The sequence below is a fragment of the Balearica regulorum genome, chromosome 9, assembly GCF_011004875.1.
Source record: "Balearica regulorum gibbericeps isolate bBalReg1 chromosome 9, bBalReg1.pri, whole genome shotgun sequence".
In the NCBI taxonomy this organism is placed as follows: domain Eukaryota; kingdom Metazoa; phylum Chordata; class Aves; order Gruiformes; family Gruidae; genus Balearica; species Balearica regulorum.
Genome location: NC_046192.1, coordinates 7,566,408 through 7,592,362, shown reverse-complemented (window position 1 = coordinate 7,592,362; position 25,955 = coordinate 7,566,408). Strand labels below are relative to the sequence as shown.

The window sequence follows — 25,955 nt, the reverse complement described above, 5'->3', positions numbered from 1 at the left end:
AATCCTTTAAATTCACTGCTGGAATATCTTTCTGCCAATGTTAAGCAGACATTTCAAAGGTGAGAAGACCACACAGTAATGCACTTTCAGATGAGCGTTGTAGATGATAATGTGACACTGGCATTGGCTAGAGTTGGGTTTGAATGTGATGTTTATGTTTTCAGATAGATAATAGATCTTCCTGTAAAATGTCATTAAAACATCTTACAGGAAGATCTATGATCAAGAAACAAATTTATTATCCCTTGATCAAATTGAAATGCCGCTTATTCCTGCTACCTGCGCTAACTCATTTTGGCCTGCCAATCTTAACACAATTGTTAGAACAAGCACTGCAGAGGAGACCTGGTGTGCTGTAACCATGTATATGTTAGTGCAAACAAAGGCAAACTGAGTCTGAGAGTACTTTTCTGCAGAGAAAGTCACAGCTGGCTTGTGCATGCATCTAGTCAGAAAATAGTCAGATATAGTCAGAAAACTGTTAGCATTTCCACTAATAATTCTACATATCCATAGCCGTACCCAGAACTATTATATTTATGGTGTGAAATAAAAAATAGTTTTTTGGTTCTCTGCACAAAGTGCTTTTTCCTCAGAGAACCTGCAGTACAAAAGTTCATGGAATCATAGAATAATTTATGTTGGAAGGAACTTCTGCAGGTCATCTGGTCTAGCCTCCGAAGCTGAAATATAACAAGAGAGACAAACAGGAGGCAGGGATGGAATAATCGCTATCAATACAGAAAGTATGCAATTCTCATCCAGGTCCAAACAGGCCTGTGAGCGGGTGGATGCACTCCTCTCTGTATTAACAAGCAGCGGTGAGTTGTGACAAGTCCTTTGAGGGACAGCTGGGTCGGTAGGTGCACTGATAGCTGAGTGGCACTGATGGAGAACGGGAGGGAAAGGTAAGCCTGTTTCTGCTTTCAGCTGTAAAAAGAACTATTCACCATTTTATAGAACTAAATTTACATTTTATTGAAAGGTTTCTGTGCTTGGCTTTAAAAGCAAGATATGTAGGTACTGGATTGAGATATACAATTCTGTCAAGTAATGACATTTATTGGGAAAAAATAATCATAATAATGCCTTTGCATAATTGCAACTACATTTCATGTAAACATGGTACCCTAGACAAATATCTTGTGTGCAGCCTTATTACAGCGTGTATATTCATCCTTTCCCTTGAGAGCTGTTGCCTGTAATTTCTACTGAGTCACCTCAGAGACTGTTGTAGATGGGAGTGTATTAATGGCTGGTAGTAGCTGGTCTGTCAGTAGGAGACTGGCATTAGACAGGATGTTACCGTAATCTGAGGTGAGGGGAACACGTTTCAAAATAGTGACTGTAAAGTAAAGCTTCCTCTGTTTGAAAGACATATGCCTATGGTCGGTACGAATCCATCTTGGCTGCTTGTCAACAGAAACTTGATTTCACAAGAATCTCCTTTCCTAAGGATTAAAAACTTTTTTCCGGATGATGTGAAGACTGAGACCTGACAACTGAGATGTTGCTAAGCAGCTGGCATGCTCACTTGGTTCCAGAAGTCTTTTTCAAGAGGATGAATACTACAAAATGATTACCTGTAGGTCTTCAGGACTCATTGTTTAGTTCCAGGGCTTCTTTTTTTTATGGAAGGAAAGTATTTCTTTTTATCATCATGCCATTAGAGCTACAGATCATTCATTTGCATTGATAATGATAGGAGTATCAAACAACATTTATTAAGGTTGTCATTGCTGGAATTGAAGGTGTCTAACTGTAGCGCTTTTAGTATGATGAAGGCTGGCTACCCCCTTCCATGCTGCATGGCTGCCGTTGTCTACAAAGGTACCTCTTATTGGCAGGGCTTGTTGAAGTAGCCTACTAAGTTCTGAGAAGCTGAATATTTTCCTTGCTTGACATTTTATTCTTAGATGAAGAAAAAGAAAAACTAAAAAAGTGTTTACATAGCAACGTGACTAGCAAATTTCTATTAAATCCAATATGTATCTCTGATAATGGCAGAGCTCTCTAGGAAACAGCGGTTCCCAGCCCAGTCAGAGCAACAGCCCCTGCCATCTAAAGCAGAAGCTGCAGTGCGTGGGCACAGGGTGAGCCGGTGGTGCCGAAGCAGGACCAATGGTCCCAATCCTGCCCCGGGAATCTCTCCTTAGGGATGTGTTGCTTTGCCTGCACGTGTGGAAGCCATTACACAGCGTGCGTGTGCGCTTCCGCTTGTGCCGGAGCTCTGAGCCTGGGCAGCTGTAGCCGTGGCAGCCTGAGTGTTTTTCCTTTTCTGGGGATATTTCAGTTTTGCTTAGAAATAATATTTTTCATTTTAGCAAATACTCTTTTCTGAAAGGTTCAAGTTAAATTCCAAACAAAATTGCTGTATCATAATGAAATCCCCTGTGGTTTATGCTGGCATAACAGCTGCACAACTGGCAAATACATTGCTCTGTGCAGAAGGTCATTTTTCGGTAATGTGCACGTGACACACAATTTTCAAGTTAATGCAGTTTTCTACTTGCAGAAATTAAAGGTGCAATATTTAGCAGCATTCCTGCTAAGAAATACAACCTTAGAAGATTGCTTTTTAATGATTTTTTTTTTTTAATTCAAAGATGTATTTGGAGCACAAGTTAAACAAAATGCTAACTTTATAACATACCTTTGGAAACTATCCCCAGGCACAAACTTCTAGGTTCTCCCTGTCAAACACAAAGGTGCCATGGAAGAGGCTCTGTTACGTGAGGGAAATAGATACAAAAAATTACAGAATTCTCAGAGATGTTTAAAGGGAAATTGAAGTCTCTGCTGTTTCAGAGCCGTATGGGTATCAGATGTCATATTGTATCTTGTGTAAAATGTTTTCCCCTGACGTGGAGATAACTATCAGTATCACATAATATGAAAGCTTATTAATAATTCATGACTCTTGTATTGACTATTTCTAAATGTACCTTAACTTATTATCAAGAAGACACAGGCAAAATAATTCTGAAGAAGGCCGTAATTTATGGCGAGAATTCCTATTTTTGTCTGCTGCAGGTTTTAAGATTGCTGTAAGCTCCCCTTGCTTAGGGCACAGCTCAATGTCTCTCAGGCAGTTTCCTGATGAGTAGCATTTTCAGTTTCCATTCTTTTTGGCCACTTCTCTCCAAAATTGTCAGTATGTTTTTACTTTTTTCTTTTTCCAGTGGAAAGCAGGAGAGTGCTTGTGTTTCATTGCTAGGTTAGGTGGATTGGTAGATGAGTTGCTTATTATGTGTGAGGTGAGAAAATTCCACACACCATCTTCCTGGGCAACAAACATGGAGAAAGGAGCCTCCTGCTCTTGGGGCAGGGGTGGCAATAATAGCTCAGGCCAAGGAGAGAAGGAAATAATTGCTTGATGAGAGTAGCTGTACTGTAGGTTGCGACAAGAGGGGCTTCCAAGTTAGTCTGCCAAGGTGTTTGGGTGGGAGACCACTTCCTTGGAACGGTTATTAAAAGTTGGGACTGTTGAGTTGGATTTAACACAGTTTCTATTTTAACTTGCTCTGTTTTACTGTTCGGCTCTATAACAGGATGTAAGTGAGGAATGCTGTCTGTCTATATTCCAGTTCCCAATCTGTTCAGGATTTAGCTGTTTGGGGAACGTACAGTAGGTGATGTTATTTAAATAGAAAGTTTTCCTCTTTTGGTGCCTTTGTGTTACTCTCGTTGTTTTGGAACTAAAGGAGGATGCCGCTTACCCGTCTGGAGCTTTCTCTTCCAATTATATGTCTAAAAATGAGTTTCACAAACATGTCAGACTTATTATATACACAGTAAAACTGTTCCCTCAAATTATAACTCATGCTGCTAAAATATGTGGCTCCCTCAGATATATTTTGTCTGCCTGCCCTTTTTTGTTTCACTTGGCAGATAGAAGGTGGTAAGAAAAGTCTTTAGGATAAATCTTTAGACTGGAATTGTCGGAGCAGCCTAAGGGAATTCAGGTGTCCAAATCCCTGCCCCAGCCAGAGGCTTTAAACCAGTATTTTATTCCTGCCTATCAGCTCATCAGCAATGATGGGGCCAGATTAAGTCTTTCCATTCAATCAGGTTCTGTGGGCTAATGTTTACTAAGTGTTTGACACTGAGCCACTGGCTTTTTTCTACAGCACCTGCTGTTACACCCCAGGGGTTTCCCTTTCAACCCAAGGGCTTGTCAGGCTCACCTTGGCTTCCCTGTAAGGTCAGGCTGGGTATGTCCAGCCCAGTATGTGATTGGGTGTCTGTAAAATATCATTTGCCAAAAATACTCTTTTTTTTTTTTTTTTTTTTTTGTAAGATTGAATTTTCCACTATTGATTTTTATTGTAATGAGGGATTATAGTACCTAAACAAAAAACTGGTAGTGGTTAAAATAAACTAATTTTCTTCTTGTTTATTTCACTGAGGATTGTGCCTATAAAGATTTTTATTGACTACAGTATTGTGGATGTCTCATTAAAAGCATTCATCACTGCATGCTGGCATCTTTTATTATGTCATAAAACTGCAATGCTACATAATGTCTGATTTTTCACCCTACCGTGGTATAAGGCCAAATCCTGCTTCCCTTTCAAAACGTAGATAGGTAGTTTTATACTAGCAAGATTAGTGCTACATGTTACCAGCCTCTGCTATATCCCTCAGGGAAAGATAAAACAAAATTCAGCGGGATGGTTTTTAGGTGGAATACTTTTTTTTTAATCATAGTCTCTACCATCCAATAGGTAGTGTAAGGCAGGAAGTCTGTTAACTGACTTAAAGAAAAAGAGCTGCCTGATTTAAATTTAAATTGTATTGTTCAACAGTGTTGTGTAATTAGATGGGAAAGCAGGAAAGTCCTTTTATTAGAGATGTCTTTGTAGACAGTAGCCATGAAAGCCACAGTGGTTGATGCTAATTACCATATTTTGTTGAAACTTCCATCTAAATGAAAGGATCATTCAATTCAGAAGCTGCAGCCATACAAAAACCACAAGTGCAGTTGAATTGCTGCTGCCAAGCAGATGGGGCTTTGATCAGAATAAGTTATTTGCAGCTTTATTGTCTGGCTGCCAGGGTGGAGCTTGTATTGAACCACCTCGCTCAGAGGAAGGGGAAGGGGAGAAATGGGTCTTGCTGCTTTGGGATAAGTTCATGGGAGAATTTTCCCATTCTTAAATTATTTTTGCAGATGCAAATCCAAGCTTGGAAAGAAGAGCCGTAAGGTACTCGATACCGGGCTACTCTAACACGCAAGATGCTTTTGGTAGGAATACGTTGCTATGTTCATTTTAATTTTTGTATGGGAAGAGGGGCAACAGACGGTGTTGAGCACAGCTGACTGCATATTTTTCCAGGGCCAGTTCTGTCTAGAGCATATGAGTTAAAACTTGCACCACTATACTTTTTTGCTTATGTATTTCATACTGTATGGGTCGGACAAAAACTTAGCAGCTTCACATATCTGAGATGCTTTCTGCAAAGACAGTGTTGGAAACTGGTCGATTTACAAAGCCATCAAGAGAGTAGGACTGGGGAAGTGAGAAAGAATGCAAGATGTGGGACACCACCGTGCTAAAAGTTTAGTGTTTGGGGGGGGAGGGGGCTGTTTTTCCCCAGTTATTTAGCATTTTGGGGATTTATTTGATTGCAGCAATTTACTGATACAAAAACTGATTTCCATCAATGAATGGAGAAGGTAGGAAACATTTCCTGGCACTGTGTGGATATGAAGTGGGAAATCTGTATAGAGGGAATATACTGAAGTATAAAAGTAGAAACGATCGCTGTAGAACAGGACTAGCCTGAGCAATCCATAGAAAACATTTTTTCTGTTTTTAAATTATATTGATTGTCCTCAGTCTTGTCTTCCAGTGAAAGTGAAAGCCTAAAAGTGAAAATTAATAATTGCTTCTGTGATCTTGTTAGTCAAAAAGGAAAGCTATGAACATGGTCTTATTTTGTCCTCTATCTATCTACTTCAGGCATTGAACCTTTCTCAAGCATAGAAAGTCTTTCACACGCAAAGGCAGAACGGAGTGGGGGAAAAGCCAAACCCAAACCTGGTAACTCTGAATTTGTTCAGTGTTGCACTATAAATACTGTGGCATAGTAGTATCATTTCCAGGCAATTTTTGGAGAATTTGGGAATATTTGGAGGCCACTTCAGAATTACAGGGTTTTTTTACTTTTTCCTGAGATGATTCTCCTGTTTGTGTGCATCTTAGTACCTGTTGGTACTCAGAGTGTTTTGGATTTGGCCTTCACCACACCTACGAAGCTTGATAATGATTTACCCCTAAATAACAGTGCATGGGCTTAACTTGGTCTAGATGTTGAGATCTGTGTGATCAGTACAGTTGAAGTGGATTTGAAAGAAATCTGTAGACTTGCTGAGACTGACTTCCATTTTCACTTAGTCAACACAAAACCAAAACAAAACCCACAAAAAAAACCCCAAACCTCCAAACCAAATAATTTTGATATATTTTGCTTTTTTTTTTTCCCTTAAAGACCTTTCTCTTTCTTTTACAATTTCACTTCTTGTTATCTCTCTGAAAAAAGATTTCCATGGTGCTTTACACACAAGAGGGTTTCAAAAGCAAATGTTAAAACAATCTAGTCTTTGTGTCAGGCTATCTTAAAAAAAAGCATGAGAAAGTTTAAAGTCAAAGGGTAGTTCTTAGCACTTAGACATTTTAATCACATTTTATAAGTCAAGCTTTGTTTTAGAAGCACAGCAACACAGATGTCTTTGTTCTAAGTAACTGAGCGCTCCTCCTAAAATAAATAAATATGAAAACTATTTTTATAGTAAAAAAGAAACCCGGATTTGAGTTGCTGTGTTAAATCAAGCAGATTTTGAGTGCAAATTCCTAAGCTTGTTTCAGAATTCTGCCCCCCGCCCCCATCTCCCAAATGAAACCATCATAGAGAATATGTCTCAGTAGCTTATGCGGTAGAATTCCATCATTAACATTAGCAATCTGCTCGTCTAAATGTAGTGAACATAGAGTTAAAGGAACTTAAAAGGATGTCCCACTGTCATAAGTGGTACAGTAACGCATGAATGAGATGCCCAACAAATCTCTAGGTCTTCTGCAGAGGTGACATGCTGTAACTATGCACTTACGAGTAAGGCATTCAAATATGTATTCCAATATTGTATTAATCTGAATTTCTGAAAGATCTGAGAGGAATTTGAAACCTCCCAGGGCATAATTTTTTGGAAAGTCTGTTAAACTGTAGGACAGGATTTTTTTTTTCTTTTCTCCTCCATGAGTGGTAGTGGATAAGCAAAACCTTTTTGTCATATTTTTGGCAGTAATATAATTTTAAAAAAGGCGGGGGGGAATCCTTTAAAACTTACTTTCTATAAGTTTTGGCTTTTCTCCAGGTACAGAAGGCATCAGTGGTAGTAGAGAGAGAAGGCATTGGTGGCAGGCAGGGAGCAGAGACTTTGGGGTTTTGGTTGGGTTTTTTCATTGTGATGGGAGAGTTTTGATTTCACCCAGCTGTAGAATTTGGTCTGACAAGAAGGTATGGGTAAAAGGCTCATGGTTTGATCATATTTCAAATTCAGTGTGCTGCCAGCATAACGAAAGAGTTTTGTCGTCTTGCTCTTGAGAAATGTATGGCGGAGTAGGTGGATAAGCAGAGTCTGGGGCCTGCTGAACGCTCACGCTCAGGGCTGGATAGTAGGACACATCTGAATTGCTCCAAGAGATGAGCCTGCTGCTTCTCGCTCTGATACTGCCTCGTACCAGGGAGATAACTGGTGTCGGCTGGGCTATGTGCAGAGAATCACGGCTGTTGGCTCTTGGGGCTCTTTCCACAATGTCAGAGAGCATTTCTTTGATCAGTAAAACCTTTTTATCAGTAAAGTGTTCCGATCAGTCCTCAAATTGAATTTGCAGGTTACATGATACTGCAATAATTGAAATACTTTTTGCTATTGAAATAATCCTTGACATATAGTAAGATGCAGTTCTGAACTTTTCAAAAATGAGATTGAAAATTTTTTAATGTTGAACTTCTTGAGGTAAAGAATAATATATCTCCATATACTTTGTTGTTTAAAGACCTGTGCAGATGGCCAGTCTTTCCACTGATCCTGTGCGTGAAGCTAAGGGCTAACGTTGCAATTTGTTACCTTGACAGTAAAATGAGTGTTGCAGTCTAATTTGCAGCTTTAAGAATTAATGGTGAAGTGATAAGTGATAAGAGGTGATAAAGATCATTATCTGCTGATAAGTGATAAGAGGTGATAAAGATCATTATCAGCGTGAAGTAACAAGGACCAGGACAGAGTTGTGTCATTGACTTTGATGCAAATAAGGTATTTGTTCGGCGTTGCTCTGTTGGTTCAAATGAGGTGAAACAAATGAAGAAAATCTGGGAAAGCATGTTTATAAACAAGAGTATTTACCACAGATGTCCATTTATCACCAAGTTATGCTAGAGACCAATATATATTTCTTGGCTAGTTTGTATATTTACAGTTGGAAATTTTTACAAGAATAAAATAAAAAATGTTTAGCTAAAGAGAACTATACTTCTGTGAGTTGCTTTCTTTTTGCTTTCTTTTTTGAAACTTCAAAGTATTTCATGAACCATTATCATAATGACCTTTTGATTCACAAGTTTCTGTTCTTATCAGTGGTTAATTAAAAAATATAAGGTGACAGCTTTGTGGCTGTTGTAGTGATGGTTTGAAAACAAGAAATGCAGCCTTTCTTTAACCAGGAAGGAGCAAACCAAATTTCTGATCATGTGTAAATAATCTAAAACTGGCAGCAATTCGGACGAGAACTTCCCAAAGTGCGAAGCGTGGATTTAGAGCCATTTGGCATGTTTTTCTCAGTTGTGCAATGTCATGTAATACAGTAGCTGGATAATTTTACCATATTTTGGGAGACTATGTAAGTACTTGAAAGCTTTCATGTAGTGACTTCAGTCTTTTCAGCCTCTCAGGAAATAGTTCTATTTTTGAGTATTCAAGTTTAATCGGTGTCTGTGAAAAGCATTAAGGATTACTGAAGCAAAAAGCTCTCTGGGTTATGGATTTCTGTTCCTTAGTATCTGCAAAGCTGGTGGTACATTTTGGAACGTTTTCTGATTTATTTGGGGAAATGAGAGTTCCACAGGTTGAGGGTGAAATTACAGTGTATTCATGCTGTTGTACAGAGCGTCTATCTTTAGACTCCTAATTGAGGCTCAGAGGATTCCTATATACCTAAAAGTAAGACATAGGTACCCCCAGCAGGTGATTTATAACATAACTATAACATAACTCTAATTGCTCTCTAGAGGAGCATGCCCGTATCCATATAGGAGACACCCTACACGTGTCTTGGTATGGATTATGAGGAGAAGAGACTCCTACCTGAGGTATCTGAAGTCAGCACTGTGGCTGTCCTCCTGCGTGTCTCGCGGGGGTGACTACAGAGGGGCACACAAATCAGGTTGCACACAGTAAATTCACATCGGTGCCTATTATGTGCTGTTTTCCATGGGCAAGCGCTGCCTGTCCTGGTTTTGAACACACTGAAACGTTGTGGGCTCCGGACTTGTAACCACACCTCGGCACTTGCGCTTCTTCAGACTTTCAGAGCTTCCGATGATCTCATTTTATCAACGTACTTGTTAACACCTCTGAATCACAACCATCTGAGAACCTGTTGATGTGGAAAGGTTGCTCCATACAAGATTTTAATCTGAACGACATGCTTTAATGTAGGTTTTGTTTATTCACTGGCTGTTGGTTGCCCTGTGTGTAGTGAGTTATGATTAACCTCTGTTTTCTGCATAGTAGAATTTTCATTACATAATGTTTAAAGGACAACACTTGTGCAAACCACTGTTCTTCCTGTTCATGGCAAATCTGCCACTCATTTCAAAGACAGCCTACTTATAAAACAAGTCCAGGTGTAATTAAGGAAATAATTGTTTTAAAAATACCGTTCCTGACAGTTTGTAATAGTTTTGTAAACTTTCACCAAAACTTGAAAATTTTACAGGGAATGTTTGAGAAGGGCATCAGTAGAGCATTTAATCTGGATGTATGGTTGTGTGATAGATGTGCGAAAATGCACGTTAATCTAATTTTTTAAAAAAATAAGAAATAAAACTTAAAATAACAGATCCTAGTCTAAGAAGAAGGGTTTCCTGCATATTACTAAAATTAATCTATTTCAGAGTAGGTTCACTAGAATGCTGAATAGTTTTAGTAAATTGATCCTTTTTTGCTCTTCTGTAAGAAAATCTGCGTGGTGAGTTGCTTAAAGAATTGTAGTTAACTCATACATTGAGAATTACTTTCTTCTAGAGAGAACCTAATAGTGCATTTAACCAATTTCAGGACAATTTCCTTATTTAGAGCAGAACTTCACTTTTGCAGAAGAAGCCTGGAGGGACAGACTGCAAAGGAAACGGGGAGAGCTTCCTCTGGGTTGTTTTGTTAAGATGGTTTTTCCCTTACAAGACTTTCTCCTCTCCATTGGCGCAAGGTCAGCAGTGACTTTCCTGGCTCGCCTGAAGCACAGCAGTAACGAGAACACACTTCTGGAAATGTCTTTGTTGTCTGTTGCCCTTGGAACTAGTCCTTAAAAAGGGTTTTGTCCTCAAAAGTGTGGAGGAGCAACGCTCAGCCTTAGCTAAATTACTTTCCATTAGACTGATAGTTGGTAGGATGGGAGACCGCATATGTTAGTTACTCTCCCTGAGGATTTGTCCCCCTCTGTCCCCTCCCTTGCTGACCTTGCAGAGGTCCTTGGCTGGAGCCAGAGCTGCAGTGGTGCTGGCTGGCACGCAGCGATGGAAGACGGGGGGATCCGAGCCTGACCTGCACGGCTATTAAAGCTGCTCTTCGGTATTTGCCAAACGTAATTCCACTGGAGTTTTACATTAATTAGGACTTTGGTACATTGTCTTGAGGATTAGTTAATCCTGTCATTGTTTTAGTGCTGCCTACTGATACAATTAACAGGTATTAATCCCTATTCTTTTTAAGAAATGAACAATAATAGAATTTCCATATCAGGTTGTTTTTCGCAAACGTCTTTACTGAGCTATAACTCTATGGCAAGATACTGCTAAATGTAGCTGTCTGCAGTTCTCCTAAGTTTAATTTGAAATGGCTTAAGGGGCCCTAAAAATACATTTGAGTTATAGTCAGCTTTGTAACATATTTCAGGTACCTGTACCAGATCTCTATTTTTTTTAATTTATATTTTTTTGAAAAATGTCCATATTCTCAAAGCAACACATTACAAGTTAAGTTGTCAGCAGCATGAATTAATGTTATCAATCAATCTTCCTTCCTCCAGACAGTAATTTTCTTGAACTTGCATTTTCTACATTGTAATGAAAATAAAGTTGATGCTTTATTTGGCTAAATGATGGTTGAGATTTTGTTATGTATATGGTTTGGCTCTTTTTCTATTTCTTGTGGCTCAAATTGGTGTTACACTTAATGTTTTTTAATTACAACCCACCAACATTTTAAGCTACATGTCTCACGGTCTCAATGTTATATAATTAAATCAGATCTTAATAATAAATGGGATCTTAAAATTATTTAATTCTATTTTTAATAGCCATGTTTAGCATCTTCATTGTAGTAATCTCATAATGAGATTATCTTTTGCTAAAGAACGAAAAATGTTCCTGTTATCTTGTTGGTAATAGCCTGTAGATTTGCATTGGGCTTTTTCTTAGCTAGAATTTTTTGAGTGTGTCTCTTTGTTCTTAGGATAATTATTTTAATGAGGAAAAATATTGACACTTCTTTTGTGTAGTGAACAAACTTTTTTGTTGTAGTGAAAATCTGTAAATATCTACAGTTGAACTAACATTTTTAAATGTCGCTTGAATTGTATTTAATTTTTTCAATTATCTGGATCCACTTTCAGAAAAAACCTGAGAACCTTCTCAAAAGTTCCTTATTCAAAGTTGAGTGTAACTACCAGTCCAGAGAGCGAAATGCATTCATGTAGAACCATGTCTCAATAGCAAGATTTCAAATGTTTCAAAAGCAAACAAGCAGTTATTTAAATAATAAACCAAACACCTGCCCCTTAAAAGCCAAAAGCAAAGAAAATCCATCCCACCCCCCCCCCCCCCCCCCGCAAAAAACCCAAATCCAGAAGCATCTTCTTTGGAAGAAAATGAGTTAGTGCTGTAGGAGTCTGCTGAAGTGAAAGATGATTCGAAGCTCACCAGTTGAACAATACAGTTATGTTTATGGTGTTTGCTTTAAACAAATGTTCTTTGGCGAGTGCCTCCTTTACTGAACATGCTTTTTGTTGGTTTTAGTTTTTCTGTAGCATCCTTCTCCTTTCGCCTTCTAGATTTTGAATCCATTTTTGACAAAGTGTGATTTATGTTTGTAAAAAAAAAAAAAAAGAAAAAAACATTATGCATCTTGTATGTGGGACTAAGAAAATTGTGAAGGATCTTGTCAAAGGTGATTTCTTTGTGTTGATCTAAAGAACTCAAGTGAAAAACTTCTTGAAGTGTGCAGCAACTGCAGCAGCAATTTATACAGATGGGAGATCAGAACTATATAATAAATAGTTAGCTGCACATATATAACTTCTAAAAGCCTGCTATCTTGTCCATTAAATAACTTTTTTTTAAACAGAAAAAAGCCTCTAATTAACCATGTGGTAATATTGTGGTATGATCAAGGGAAGTTTAATTTGAACGAGAATTCATTTATTTGCCAACGTGAATACATTTTGGCAGCATACTATTAAACTCCATCTCTGAATTGAGCTTTCTGCATCGCGGTAATATTAGTACAGTTTAATGATAGAGCTGCTGACTTACAATTTAACTAGCATGCAATTACGAGGCTCCTTGAGCAGCCTGTTCCATCCCCAGCTCTGCTTCCACAGATGACTGCCCCAGAGAGGGCTGACACGCTGTGGTCACGGTTCACTGCAGCATCCCACTGCAAAATATTTGGGGGAGAGAGACCCATGTTCCTGAATTATTTCTGGAGGGAAGGATTGAATATCCCACCCCTACTCTGTTTTATCAGGTTTTAACAGGGAATGCTGAAGTTCTACAGCAAACACCACAGCGAAATCTTCCTCCACGCCCTCCACCATTGCCTGCTGTGACTGCGTGCTCAAGCTTTGCTTTGCTTTCCTCCTGCTTGGCTTAGGGAAAGGGTACCCACGTAAGATCATTCCCTGTCTAGGAATAGGTGGGTGGTGAATTTGGTTTCATGCCCCTCTCACCTCCCTCACCGGGCACTCTCAACTACCAGCTGCCCGACGAGGTACGTGTAGGGAGGATTACAGGGTTGGTTTTCCTTCTTGCTTCGCTTTCTCTGGGCTGATGGAATGGAGGAGCTGCATTGACTTGCCAAAGCCTGCTGGGGATTAGTGTCTCATCAGAAGCAAGTGTCCCATTGTGCCTGCTCCTGCTTGGAGGCACCTGGATATTCCAGGGAGCTCACACCCAGCCAGGACCAAAAATACTGACATTGTGCTGCTAGGACATTCCTTCAAACTGTTTCTGATGTCTGATGTTATGCTGCTGAACATGATTATTTCAAGTCACATTGAAACACGAGCTGATTTTGTGATAAAGTACCTATGTAGTAGACCTCTGAGCATCATCTGAAATTTAGAAGTCACAGAAATTCTGTAATCATGTTTTTTAGGATTGGACTGATTGCTGCAGGAGGTGAGAGGGAACAAAATTCATTTGAACCCTCCTTCCAGAGAGTTTAATGCTAAACTTTAATTTCCTAACCCATGATTGTAATAGTTGTCTTTAGTGCTTTCTTCATGTGAAAAACCTATGGCAAAAGTAGTTAAGCATATGATCTCCAGTAACATACAGGATCTATAATTTTGATTTGGCTCATAGTGATGGTGTTCTATCTACTGTATGAAAACAAGGAGAGGTGACAAGATGACAATCTTTCCTTCCTTTTTTCTGAGCAAAGAGGGTTGTTTTTCCATATGTGTTTCATACTAAACATTTTAGGTCCCACGTCTTTTCTTATCAAATATTCATTCCTGCTTTTTTTGTACGCTTGAAATAGACTGCGTCTTTTGTTTGTAAGGAATGCAACTGACTGTACAGAAGGGGTAAGAAAATGTCTTTCTGGCAAAAATGGCCTAGAAATTAGGCTTAAACCAGTAAAGTGCAGGTTTTTATGTCTTCGTATATATATATATATTTAGGTATCAACAGTGATGTATATGTGTGCTTTGAAAGATCTGCTGTTTTGTTTTTCAGGTATAGGATATGGTGGGTAGCTAATGTAAGAGATGAGGGTTATGTCGGACAATGGCAGGACAGGGCAGAGCCAGGTAAGTCAGCACCCTCTGAGTCACTGAACTGTAACTTGCTCTGCTTAGATCAAAACTCGGCAAACCAGTGTTGGGGAGCATATTAACATTTCTTGTGCTGAGGTTTTTTCTAAATGGTACTTCATAGCCTTCTAATAAAGCAGAAAGGGAGCCTGTAAGTAGCATCAGTTATCCCCAAATAGTTGCAGAGTTGAGTGAGTTTGCTTTTTTGGAAGGCGGTTCTGATGAGTTTTAGTATTCTCCCTCTCTTCAAGACAGGTTTTATTGTCCTGGCAAACTACCGGTATGTCTGATTGCCTGAGTATGCTATTATTACCACTTAACTTTCTGAACTCGGACAGTGAACAGCATAAGATTGCTGTTACATTTTCTTTTTCTTTCTTGGCTAAATTGTTCTGTCATATGACAGAATTGGGAAGAAGTTACTGTTCAAACATAAACATTTTTCTCAACAGAACAATCTGCAAATGTAGATACTAAATGTTCTACCTCATAACGTGTATATAGAATGCATAAGATATTTTATAATATATTTTGGAATATACCCTGAGGATATAATTTATTAATAGAGTTAAACACTGACTAATTTGTTGCCATTAAAGATGTCTTTTGATACGTTTCTGATTAAAAGAAAGAAAAAAACCAAGTAGCTTTCTCTAAAAAAGTGACAACAGCTGAAATGCATTCAGTTCAGCATTATGAAATGCGTAATACCATGCTATTACTATTTTAGATACAAACCAGTTAATCTTTCAAAGGAAAGGAGTTCTTGGCATATCCAGTGTCACGTACTGGCTGGGCTTCTTGGTGTCACCAAGCGAGGTGCGTGACAGCACTTCTTCCAAACAAGCAGTTCTCCTGTTAAAATGTTTGGACGGTGGCATCCAGGAAGAAATCGATTAGACGTGAATAGCTTGTAGGTAGGAGTGCTGTGTTTCAGAAATATGTTGATCCAATTAACTGGGGGGAAAAAAAAATAAATTAGATTTTATGAAGTCCTTGTTTAACTTCCAGCACAGAAATGTGTTAACTTTTCCTCTCTCACTCTCCACAGTTTCCGTTAAATGTCCCTTCCTCCCAGTGAATTCAGGGAAACTCAGGCTGTGAACTTGCTTGTAGGATGGTGTTTGTAGCATGTTGGAGTTTGTCTCTAGCTAAATGCAAGCTAAAATTTGGGAAGCAGACTCACCGTAGAGATGAAATATACAGTATAATTAACTCCTAAGAAAAATAGTTTAATATAATGGAAATTCTGCCTAGCTCTTAGCTACATCGATGTGAACAGGACCATTTGATTTATGACTTCATGTGTAACTCCAAAGGTGGAAAAACAAAGCACATCTCCAACTGCACACACACTTCATTTTCATTTTTGAGGGCTGGATCTCTCTATCTGTGATAGATGTACAAAAGAAAGCCTGGGTCTCAAGGTTTAGGGGCTTCTACACCAAAATTGCTGAAAACGAAGGGGACTCTATATTAGTCCTGAACAGCTTTTCCTTCCTTCCCTAAATAATTTAGCATAGTCTTGTTTGATTTCTTTTCTTACACCTTTAAACTTGCATTGTGTCTTCTCTGTGCTGATACGGCAGTGACACATTTCTACATTTGCTCATCTCAATCTCATTCAAAATTCACACAGTGAATTCTTGAATATTGGCTCTCCTTGCTTTACCCCTCATCCTTACTCATCTGTGCCCTGCTGTACTTGTCGGAGCAGCTGTTACTATGATACTACCTTTTCCCCCATCTGGAAGGCAGATGGGCCAATCCACAAAGAGCCACTATTTGTTCATGGATCAATTTTCAGAGAGTCTAAAGTGAACAACTGACAACCTTCCCAAAGATGCTGAACATGTCCACGCCTGGGCAGTATTCCATAAACCAAGAAAAGTCTTTCAAGACTTCTATATATTCCTTTCTCTATATATAGGAATAGGAAGAAAGACAGACCATAGTAATTTTATTTTCAAATTGGGAGATTGTTTTGCACACCCCCTTATGCAAGTGCCTCAGCAATTTTTTATTATTCCATTCTATTTTTTAAGAGAGAAAATATTACAAAAGGAAAAAGGAAGGACTTACTCTCCTCTCCTAGACAACGGCAACTGCAGTAGTTTAAGTATTTTACAAGTTCAGCAAGGATTGTGTCATACCAGAAGATTAATGCTCATTTCTATTGACCTATGTTCTCTTAGATTTTTCGGTTTTCCGGCTGACATCCTGCTCTTTATTTAAATATTTAGGCTTTGTTGCCTGGAAAGTTACTGCATCCTTGCTGTTTAAATATGATGTAAAACTATTTATCCTCTGGTTTTGGAAATTTTGGAGAAGTACAGGACGGGCTAGAAGTACGCTTGGTCTGTCCGAGTTTAGTTAGCCGTGGGATGTGTGCCATAGTATATCTGACATCACATAAACTGCATATACGTTACCATAAGAAAAAGCTCTATTGGAGGGCAACTTGTTACCTCATGAATCCTATTTTTAAATCAATCATAACGGATTGAAAAATAAGTGAATAATAGTTTTCAAGTGTATTTTTTGGTGAGTTAAATGATGAGATTGTTTTCTTTGTCTCCTCAGACTTTGAGTTTCTAGTCTAAAAGACAGTCAGAGAGATGCATTCCCTTTCACAAACAATTATGCCAGACCAGTATGTCTACTGCAGTCCACGTTGTTTTCCCTCACAGAGATTGTATCTCTCTTGTGAGCCCCGTGCATTGTCCCAGGTAGAGTATGGAATACTTCAGAGAAAATATTGACAGAGTCTGCATATAGTGGGAAGTTGCTGGGAAGTGGCCCTATAGGTGTGACAGTCCCATAAAGAAAGTGATACATTTTCCCGTCACAACAATAGGCTGTCACAAGAGTTGTAACACAGTTTAATTGAGGAGTGGAACTGCTTTCTTGTATAAGCTGGCTCGCGCGTATTGTGTGCTTTTCACCTTTGTTCACCATCTGTCCGTGCTGGAGCTGACGTCTGCCATCTGAGGGCTGCCTCCCTGATGCTTAATTCTCTGATTAGATGCTTATGGCACCCTCAAAAAAACCCCAGAAAACCAAAGACAATCGGGTGTCTTTGTATGGTACACACTTCCATATCCCCACGGCGCCTTTGTGCGTACACCCTGATGAACAGCCTTTTGTGTGTCCAGACCCCAGATGGTTGCCTGCAGTCACAGCCTTTAGTGGAAGAATCATATTCAAATTGTCTAATGGATAATAAACTGTACTGACTTTGCTTTGGATGTGAATGGATGTTTTCAAGTTGAAGAACCAAAAGATCTCCTGGGGAAAATTGCCGAAGATACGTATCATTGTAAATCTTGAAGGGGGGGGCAAGCTGAATAAATTGCCGCTACTTACCAGGTTTGCTTGCACTGCAGAAGTTGAAGATGAAAGCCCAGAAAATACAGTAGAATTAGTAGAATATCTCTTAAATCTTGTTGTCCAGATTATTGCAGCTAAGCAAGTAACACAGCCTTTTTTTGTATGTTCTGAATTCACACAGCCCGTATTTGATACCTGGAATACTCAGCAGTTTAATTTTACTGAAACAAAATTCTTTCAAGACGACGACTTTACAGTTGCTAGAACATTCCCAGAAATTTGCAATTGCAATAACTGGAAACCTTTGAGGCTCTCTCCTCTCCCCTCTGCCCTTCAAATCAGGGAACAGAAAATTGTGACATATCCTGAGAGTTTCAGATGGAGTTTCTTGGAGTTTCAGGTGTTGGTTATCAGTCTGAGCAAAAAAGAGTTCACACAGATATTAATCAGGCTTAAGTGGTATCTTTGAATAAGTTTGGGGGTTTTTTTTTGTTTGTTTGGTTTTTTAGCTCTCTGAAGCATGCTGCTAAAACATGTTTTTCTAACAACTAAGTAGGGGGGTTTTATCTTTTTAGAAGTAGTAATTAGCACCGGACTTTTTTTTAACATGGAAGGTAAGATTATGAAACAGTAAACCTCTTGGATAAATCTAATATTCCTGGAATATTTATATATATATACACATATATATTAAAAAACTATTAAGCAAAGATAAATGTCTGGAATATGGTGGGTAACAACAGTAGTGGTTTTTTTATAGAGAGGATGTGAATAAATCCATCTTTGATACAGTTTCCACAAGTTTTGGAAAATGCAGGATTTTTCATCCAGAAGCAAGGCAGAATACAGGGTAAATTCTGCCTTTTCAAAGATGATGATCTTTTTTGGACCTACCTCTTAATGTGTCTGGTATTTTGTTATATTTTGAAATCTTGTGGAAATTATCCACTAAGTAGTTGAGGAAGGAAGTTTTGAAACAAAACCCAGTCTGTTTCAGTTAAAAAAAAATCTGAGAGATATATTATTACTTATATTTCCAGAAATACATCGTGGGGAAATCTGGGTGACAGATCTACCCACATTAGCTCCTCATGACAGGATTTGAAAGAACATCTAACGTGCTATGGTTTTCCACACTCAAGTTGCTTGTGATCCAAAGTATGCATCTTGTGGCTTTCCGCGAGTAATTATTTTGGGATGTCGCAGTCACATTAAAAGAAAAAGATAGGAGAGAAAGATCATTGCAGTCACTCCTTGCTAACTATGAAGTCAAAATTTTTCCCATGGGAGGCCATAAAGACCTGTTAATCTCCCTTGACTGGCTCAATGGACAAGTACCGATATTATCAAAAGCATCAATAATCCCTAAGCTGAGTTTCCTTCACATGTGTAGTAGCTGATGTGACAGAATGAATACACAGAATGATCCAGGGAGTTGGATCAGTCATGATTCAGTCTAAATCAAGCTAAGATGATATTGATGCATTGAGGACTCTTAAGTGAGGTAATGAACATCCATTTGCACCCTGAACTCAGTGCCTTTTGCAAACAAGCACATTATGTACTGCCGCGTCAGCAGCCTTGTATACTGACTTGCTTTGAGGTGTTCCTGCGACAGCCATCGTCCCAGGCTCTATATCCTTCTGTTCCGACTGGAAATTTTGCAGTTGATTGCTCTCCTGAAATGGACCTTCCTATAGTTGCATTTGATTGCTGTAATGTACTCCGGGAAGCGCTATGTAGTAATACCACTTGAAAAGTAAAGCTAGAGCAAAATATGATTACCTGCATTATTAGATTTCAAAGCGGAGACCCCGATGCCAGCGTCTTGTGATGTGAACTAGCTGCCAGTCAGGTTCTGATGGGGTTTGTGGCATTGTAATGACTTGAAAGGGTCTAATGTAGTTTGAAAGCAAGTTCTAAGAAAATGCTTCTTTGTACTGGACTGCAGCAGCCAGTGGAGGTACAGGCTCTCTGGGCTTCCCAAACAGGAACCACCTCTTCAGAGATCACTCTGACAGAGGTTTCTGTGTTGGAATTTAACCCCTGGAATTTGCCCTTTAGGCTGTGCAGAACCCAAAATAAGTACCTAGAATGGGTTTTGGATTGTTTTCAGTACCATAATAACTTGCCATGTTTATCAGTTGATACTGTTGCGTCCTCTGAGATGTCCCTATCTTGTTTACTGCTAGCACAGGCCAAGTAGTCATTACAGTGTTTAAGAAAAAACCCTTCCCTAAAAACCTTGGACTCTCTTTATGGCTGTCTGTGTCCAACTAAATCTTGCATGAAGGAAAGACTTGAATACCAACTCCACAGAGCAGTCAGGGAGTCCTTGAGACCCTGAGCTCTGAGGATAATACCTGAGCAGAACAAAAGGGGGCGTGAGCTGCTTGCTTCTTACCTGAGAGTATTGTGCGTGTATATCTGCGTATTTTTTTTCCTTATCTGATGTGTTTGGGGAAGAAACTATACTATGTAATAGGATATGAAGTATATGTTAAGCTTTGGAAATACATCTGAGAGTGTGGGTAGCTCTGCTTTTCAATAGGCAGACTTTTGACATTTTAAAACAAGCTACTTTTGCAATGTTCAGTATTTCTGAATGTCATCCTTATTTCTCAAATGGGGCATGCAGAACCTTTATCCTCTGTTTAAAATCTTTGAACTAATGAAACTTTTATGCAAGTGCTGATTTGCTAACCTCTGTGGGTTTTCCTCATTGTGGTTGAAGAGGGATGTGCTCTAAGAAGGTGAATTCTAACTTCTGCCCAGTGGTCTATAAGAGCAGGTCTCAGCAGCAGTTTGGCAATTCATTAAGAGATATGTGTATCCTGGCTTCCTGGTTAATTGTTTTGGTAGACTCCAAGGAGCAGTGGTAAGGTCTGAATTCACCGTTACAGGTATGAGGCTGGGTCAGAATGAAACCCCCCAAGCAGAGAAGCTCTGTCACCAGGTAGCGCTTTGAGCAGTTAGAGGAAGGTGTGTGCCTCTGTTTCTCTGGATCCTTTGGTATGAAGGTCCGGCGTTCATGGAAGCAGAGCTTTGGGACAGAAGTACTGTTAAGATTTAAACATCTTGTGTGGGAATTTTGTGAACTTTAGACAACTATAGCTAAGGTCATGTCTTTTCATGTGGATATCTAAAATGTGTGAAAACAAAGATTTTCATAATTCTCAACTTTGGTTCCCCTATAAGAATGATGACTCCAGTATTACTGTACCTAAGAGGGCTGTTAGAAATAATATGGGTTGCTTAAGCACCTTAAATGGAAAATGTGAGGCAATGAAACATAATTCTTTACAATCCATAAATCTCAGTTGTGTATTTGTGCTGTCTTGTGGACTTCAAGAGTGGGCTTTGTCCATACTGTCCATTCTGCTGAGAACCTTTTGTTTGTGGCCTCACTCAACTCCCCTCTCTGCCCTGGAGCTTGCCCAAAACGCAGCAGACCAGCATTCAGGCCTGCACGCAAACAGGAAGAATTCTAGGGATGTAGATACACAGGATACACAAGCAGCGCCTAAATGGTCCTTTGCTGCGCGCTCCTTCTGCCTGTGCTGTGAGGCAGCTCTGCCTGGAAAGCCGGGCGGCTGCCGGGCTGGCAAGCCTGGACTGTCAGCGGGGAACCTCAGCCTGGGGCAAAAACCGGAGTCGACGTTGACACCCTGAGGATAGCAATACCCAGAATCCAAGTGGGTAAAATAATATCAATTGATTTGTTATTTAGATGGATTGTAGGGTCAGGGCTCAGTGCTTACTGCATGCATGTAGGAAATGTTTCCTAATTACTTTTGAGCAGAGCTGATGGCAGATGAGGGTTCACCATGCGGTAAGTGTGGATCTTGCCTTGAAAGGTCACTGCGTATGGGAAGAACAAATTTGGGCAGTTAATTCTTTTCGGTCTGTTTGCCAAGCTCAGGTGCCAAGATACCACTTCAAACGATGATTCTCATGTGTGATAGAAGCAGAAAGCAGATTATTGCCTTCTCTCTCTTGATCTAAATCAACTTTCTTTTTCATCTTTTTTTTCTTAACTGTCCTTACTCTTTCACGGGCAGTAGTGTGCAGCTTTTACTCTCCACTGGCTGCCCAGCACTTCCAAGCAGATAGGAGAGGCAGAAGATTTCTGACCTTCCCCACACCACCTAAGAGTGATGTTTCCCAGTCACGGAGAGAAATGCATATTATTCTTAAGATTTCCTTTCTGACTGTGATTTTTATTTCGTGAGGTAAATCAAACCAGTGGAAGACTTGGGGAACCTGAGTAAAGCACCTTATGCTACAGCCTGGGTTCTGCCCTTTGGGGTGCACGGCTCCAGGAACTATACCAAATGGCTCATTTGGTTGATTTTTGTGTCACAGAGTTTATCCTGAAAGGTTTGTAATGTTATACAAACGTGCACCTCTTCCTCACCTCCCCAGGTACTGTATGAGTTCAGCTCAAAAGAACCAGCTGTATCTATACCGTGCTCTAAGTCTGGTTTAAAATTGTGTTAATATTTTAAAATGTGATTGTTTACTATTCTGTTAATAAGCCCTGTGGAGGGGTATATATACATTCTCATCTATATACAAATAGCATTTCTAGCCCTCATTAATCAAAATGACACTTTCTACACCCTCAAGTGTTTTCACATTTGCACATGAAGTGTGTTCCCAAAACTCTGTGCTGCCTGATTGATCTCTGCATTGTTCAATTTTCAGACCTTTCCATCTAAAGCTGGCTGAAAAGATACAAAAGTTGACTTCTAATGTAATTTCTTTAATCTTCTTTTGTAGATTGAGTATTACAAACCATGTAGAAAGTCTTTCAAAGTTTGCTTTTTGCATCAAGCTTGGCACAGGTGCGAAGGACCACATCCCATCTTACGCTGGAAAATGTACTGCTTACTGCCAAAAAAAGTGTTAGGAGACAGTGCTGCTTTGGGAAGGTGTGTAAGAGAAGTAAGTCTGTTAAAAACTGAGGAAAAGAAAGCAAAACATCCTTCTCAGCACAGGCTCGCCCCACTTACTCTGTGCAAACATTGCCCATTCTAGGTCTGCTCTCCCAAATGAGTGCCGTGGAACAGTTACTAGCCGGTGCTCGTATCCAGGAGGAGGATTTAAATTCAGTAACTTGTCCGCTAGTAAAGAGCACAGCGACTACTCATTTCAAGACTTCCACGTGTGTATATATAAACCAGACAAAGACCGCCTGAGGGAATGGGAAGCAGTAGAAAGCCTTTTCTAGGCTTAAAGAACTGTGGAGCACGCAGTAAACTCCCATTCATCCTTTGTTTTCTATTTACTGTACTGCTACCAGTTATCCCAAAGGCAGCAAGACAGGTGTGTGCGCAGGGCCTGGAGAGGAACTTGAGTTTAGTGCTCTTGCCTGAAATATTTCAGTAGGGTTCGGAGCGTCTGACCCCTGGAGGCACCTCTAGGTCCCCACAGAAGGGGCACTGCCATTATCTGACACTTTTTCTGCCCGCATGGCGTGTGTGAAACACATGGCAGGTTTTACTGCAGCTTCTACTGAGGATTTCTTGACTGAAGACACGCAAAGAATTTGCAGAATTTCCTCTCCATTTTTTTATGGTCTAAGTGTGGGTATTTCTCTTATCTGGCTGAGTTCTTTGCTAAAAGCCTGTCTGAAGATTTTGGTAAAAGAAATACAAATAATGTAGAAATAAATATCACCATGAAAGAGCAGGGGAAAAAAAATCTTGCCCTCCCTATCCCTAGAAGTATAAAGCATGGGTAGAACAGCAGAATTTAAGGAAAAATACTTCCTAATTAAAGTTCTTCACCTTTGTAAGTTTATTGTCTTGTCCTGCGAGAGACGGTTATTTTATGTCACCTTTACAGACTGCTCTAAAGTCTCTGAGAAAGGTTAATCTAGTTTTGGGGTGGGAAGTGCACAGACAGCGTGAGGAGAAGCAGCATCTGACATTTGTTGTCTCGAGCTCTGACCCAGGCACTGTGTGTGAGAGGGAAAACACAACATCTGTGTAAGCGATGCTGGTGTTCCAGGTGGGGGGGATTTAGACACAGAGAGGATTAGGATTAGAAAACACTGTTTTTCAGGTTGGTATTTTCTGATATGAATGAGTAGTGATGAAGCGCTCGCCTTTTGACTGTCTTATAACCAGCACTGGTTTGACAGGCCTGTACAGGCCTTGCCCATAGCCGTGTAGAAGCGTGCCGTGGTTTAACCCTGGCCAGTAACTGAGCACCAGGCAACGCTCGCTCACCCCTACCCCCCCAAGGAGATGGGAAAGAGACAAAGGCAGTTTAATAGGATAACAAAGGAAGAGAGTAATAATGATAGTATGCTTACCACATGTGGAAGAAAAACCAACCTGGTGCCCAGTCTGTCTCCAAGCGGCGGTCCCACCTCCCAGCTCCCCTCCCCAATTCTATATGGAGCATGATGTTCTATGGTATGGAATATCCCTTTGGCCGGTCTGCATCAGCTGTCCTGGCCCTGCTCTCCCAACTTCTTTGCACCTGGCAGGGTGTGAGAAGCTGAAAAGTCCTTGACTTAGTGTAGACACTACAACTACCCAGAGACAACTAAAACCATCAGCGTGTTATTAACATTGCTCTCATACTAAATCCAAAACACAGCACTATACCTGCCACTACAAAGTAGCAGACTTGAAGTTTACCTAGAAGTGTGTGTTTGGTTTTGGCATCCAAAAGCGTAATTAGAGCTTCACCTACATGTATATGGCCTAGAGAGATCAAATAATGCAAAACACCCCCCCAAGAATATACATGTTTTGTTTATACTAAGCCCATGTGCAGTCATCTCTGCCCGCTCCCCAGCTCCGGCTCTCCCTGGCAGGAACCCGCCAGCAGGATTTGGGGCATTTTCCTGTTGCTTCCAGCCCAGCGAGGCAGGCTGGGCGCTGACGGCTGTTGTCTTTTCCCGGCGGTGCTAAGCAGCCTCCCGGGCCGCGCAGCGCCTCGCACCTCGCCCGCTCCCTCTCGGGTCCTGGCTTTTCGGAAAAGTTTGTAGGTGCCCGAGGGCGAGTTTCACGCGTGGGCGGCGGGGGCTGGCGGGCGCTGCCCGGCTCGGGGGGCGGCGGGCGGCGGCTCCTTCGCGGCTCGGCGTCCGCGGGGGCCGGGCCGGGGCGGGGGGAAGGGGCGTCGCCATCTGTTGTTAATTCCCCGGTCATTGGATTAGTAACCCGCGGTGATGAGATCAGCGGGATCGGCTTTCGCGAGGGGGCACGGCGCTCGCCGCGCTCCCCAGCTGCGCCGGCTCTCGCATGAGGCGGCGGCGGGCGGCCCAGGGGGAGGCAGCGCGCACAAAGCCCGGTAGCCGCCACAGGCCGCCTCCCGCCTCACCGCCGGCACCGGGCGGGGCTCCCGGGCGGCCCGGCCCAGCCGAGCGGGGCTGTACCGCCCCGAGCCCCAGAGCCGCCCGCAGACCCCCGGGCGCCGCGCCCGCTTCGGTGCCGGGCCGCGGCGCCTCCCGGCTTTCCCCCCCCCCCCCCCGCCGCCTTCCCCGGGCAGCGGCTCGCCCTGGCGCGGCGGCAGTTGCTGGAAGTCGGCGGCCGGGATCAGTCTCCCTCCCGGGGAGAGTACCGTGTGGAGGGGCTACTCCTGCGAGTCACGGCGGCTGGGGGTCTGAGTTTGTTTACTTGTGGTTCGCCTCTCTCCCTCTGGATTCTCTTTCTGCTCGCGTAGCGGATCGACAGAGGTGCTTTGGTGGGGTTTTATGGTAAGTTTGCGATGGGTGGGTTCTCCTGTTCGCGGGAATTCCCTGTTCTGTCGTACAGTGTGTAGAGACGAGTTTCGTTTTTCTTACATAGTGCTGTTTTTTAAGCTAGTGTTTAAAAAATACACTTCTGAAACGTTTTCTGGTTAGTAATGAAATGTTTTACAATAGAAATTAGTTTTCTCAGCTATAAAAATGATTTCTAGATGTTAGATAGCTAAAGATTTACGCTTCTTATCAACTGAGTTTATTTGACTTTGCGCTGGTGAAAGCAGAACCTCTTGCCTAATGATTGCCACCAGCTAATATTTTATAGTGGTTACTTGATGCTTTTTCCGGCAGTAAAAGCCAGACCTCAGTTCAACTGTTCAGGCAGGTCTGAAATACCGAACTATCTTCTCGGCAAGGGTAAGAGGCAAGCTGAACCTTTGCCAAGTCAAGCCCAAATTTGTATGCGAGACCTGGGTTTCGACAAAGAAAGGTACTGACTGAATTTGTCCTCGCGTTACATCTAAAAACTCCCAGCTGGGCGTTTGGGTTTGGTGCCGGTGGTCCATAGCTGTTCCTGCAGAAGGCCCAAGGGCTGGGGACCTGAA

At 41.0% G+C, this 25,955-nt stretch overlaps 1 protein-coding gene across 8 annotated transcripts in view; it reads left to right on the top strand.

Annotated features, from left to right (window-relative positions):
- Window positions 1–25,955, top strand: part of SPSB4 (splA/ryanodine receptor domain and SOCS box containing 4) — a 171,250-nt gene that overhangs the window by 60,692 nt on the left and 84,603 nt on the right. Inside the window, exon 1 of one of the 8 annotated variants that reach the window (XM_075760975.1) lies at window positions 24,845–25,362. The exons of 4 other annotated variants lie outside the window; for them this stretch is intronic. The gene's annotated coding sequence lies outside the window, so the exon portion shown is untranslated. Of the gene's footprint in view, window positions 1–24,844; window positions 25,367–25,955 lie in introns of those variants that run through there. 3 more of the 8 variants (XM_075760977.1, XM_075760968.1, XM_075760969.1) reach the window with 3 other exon arrangements.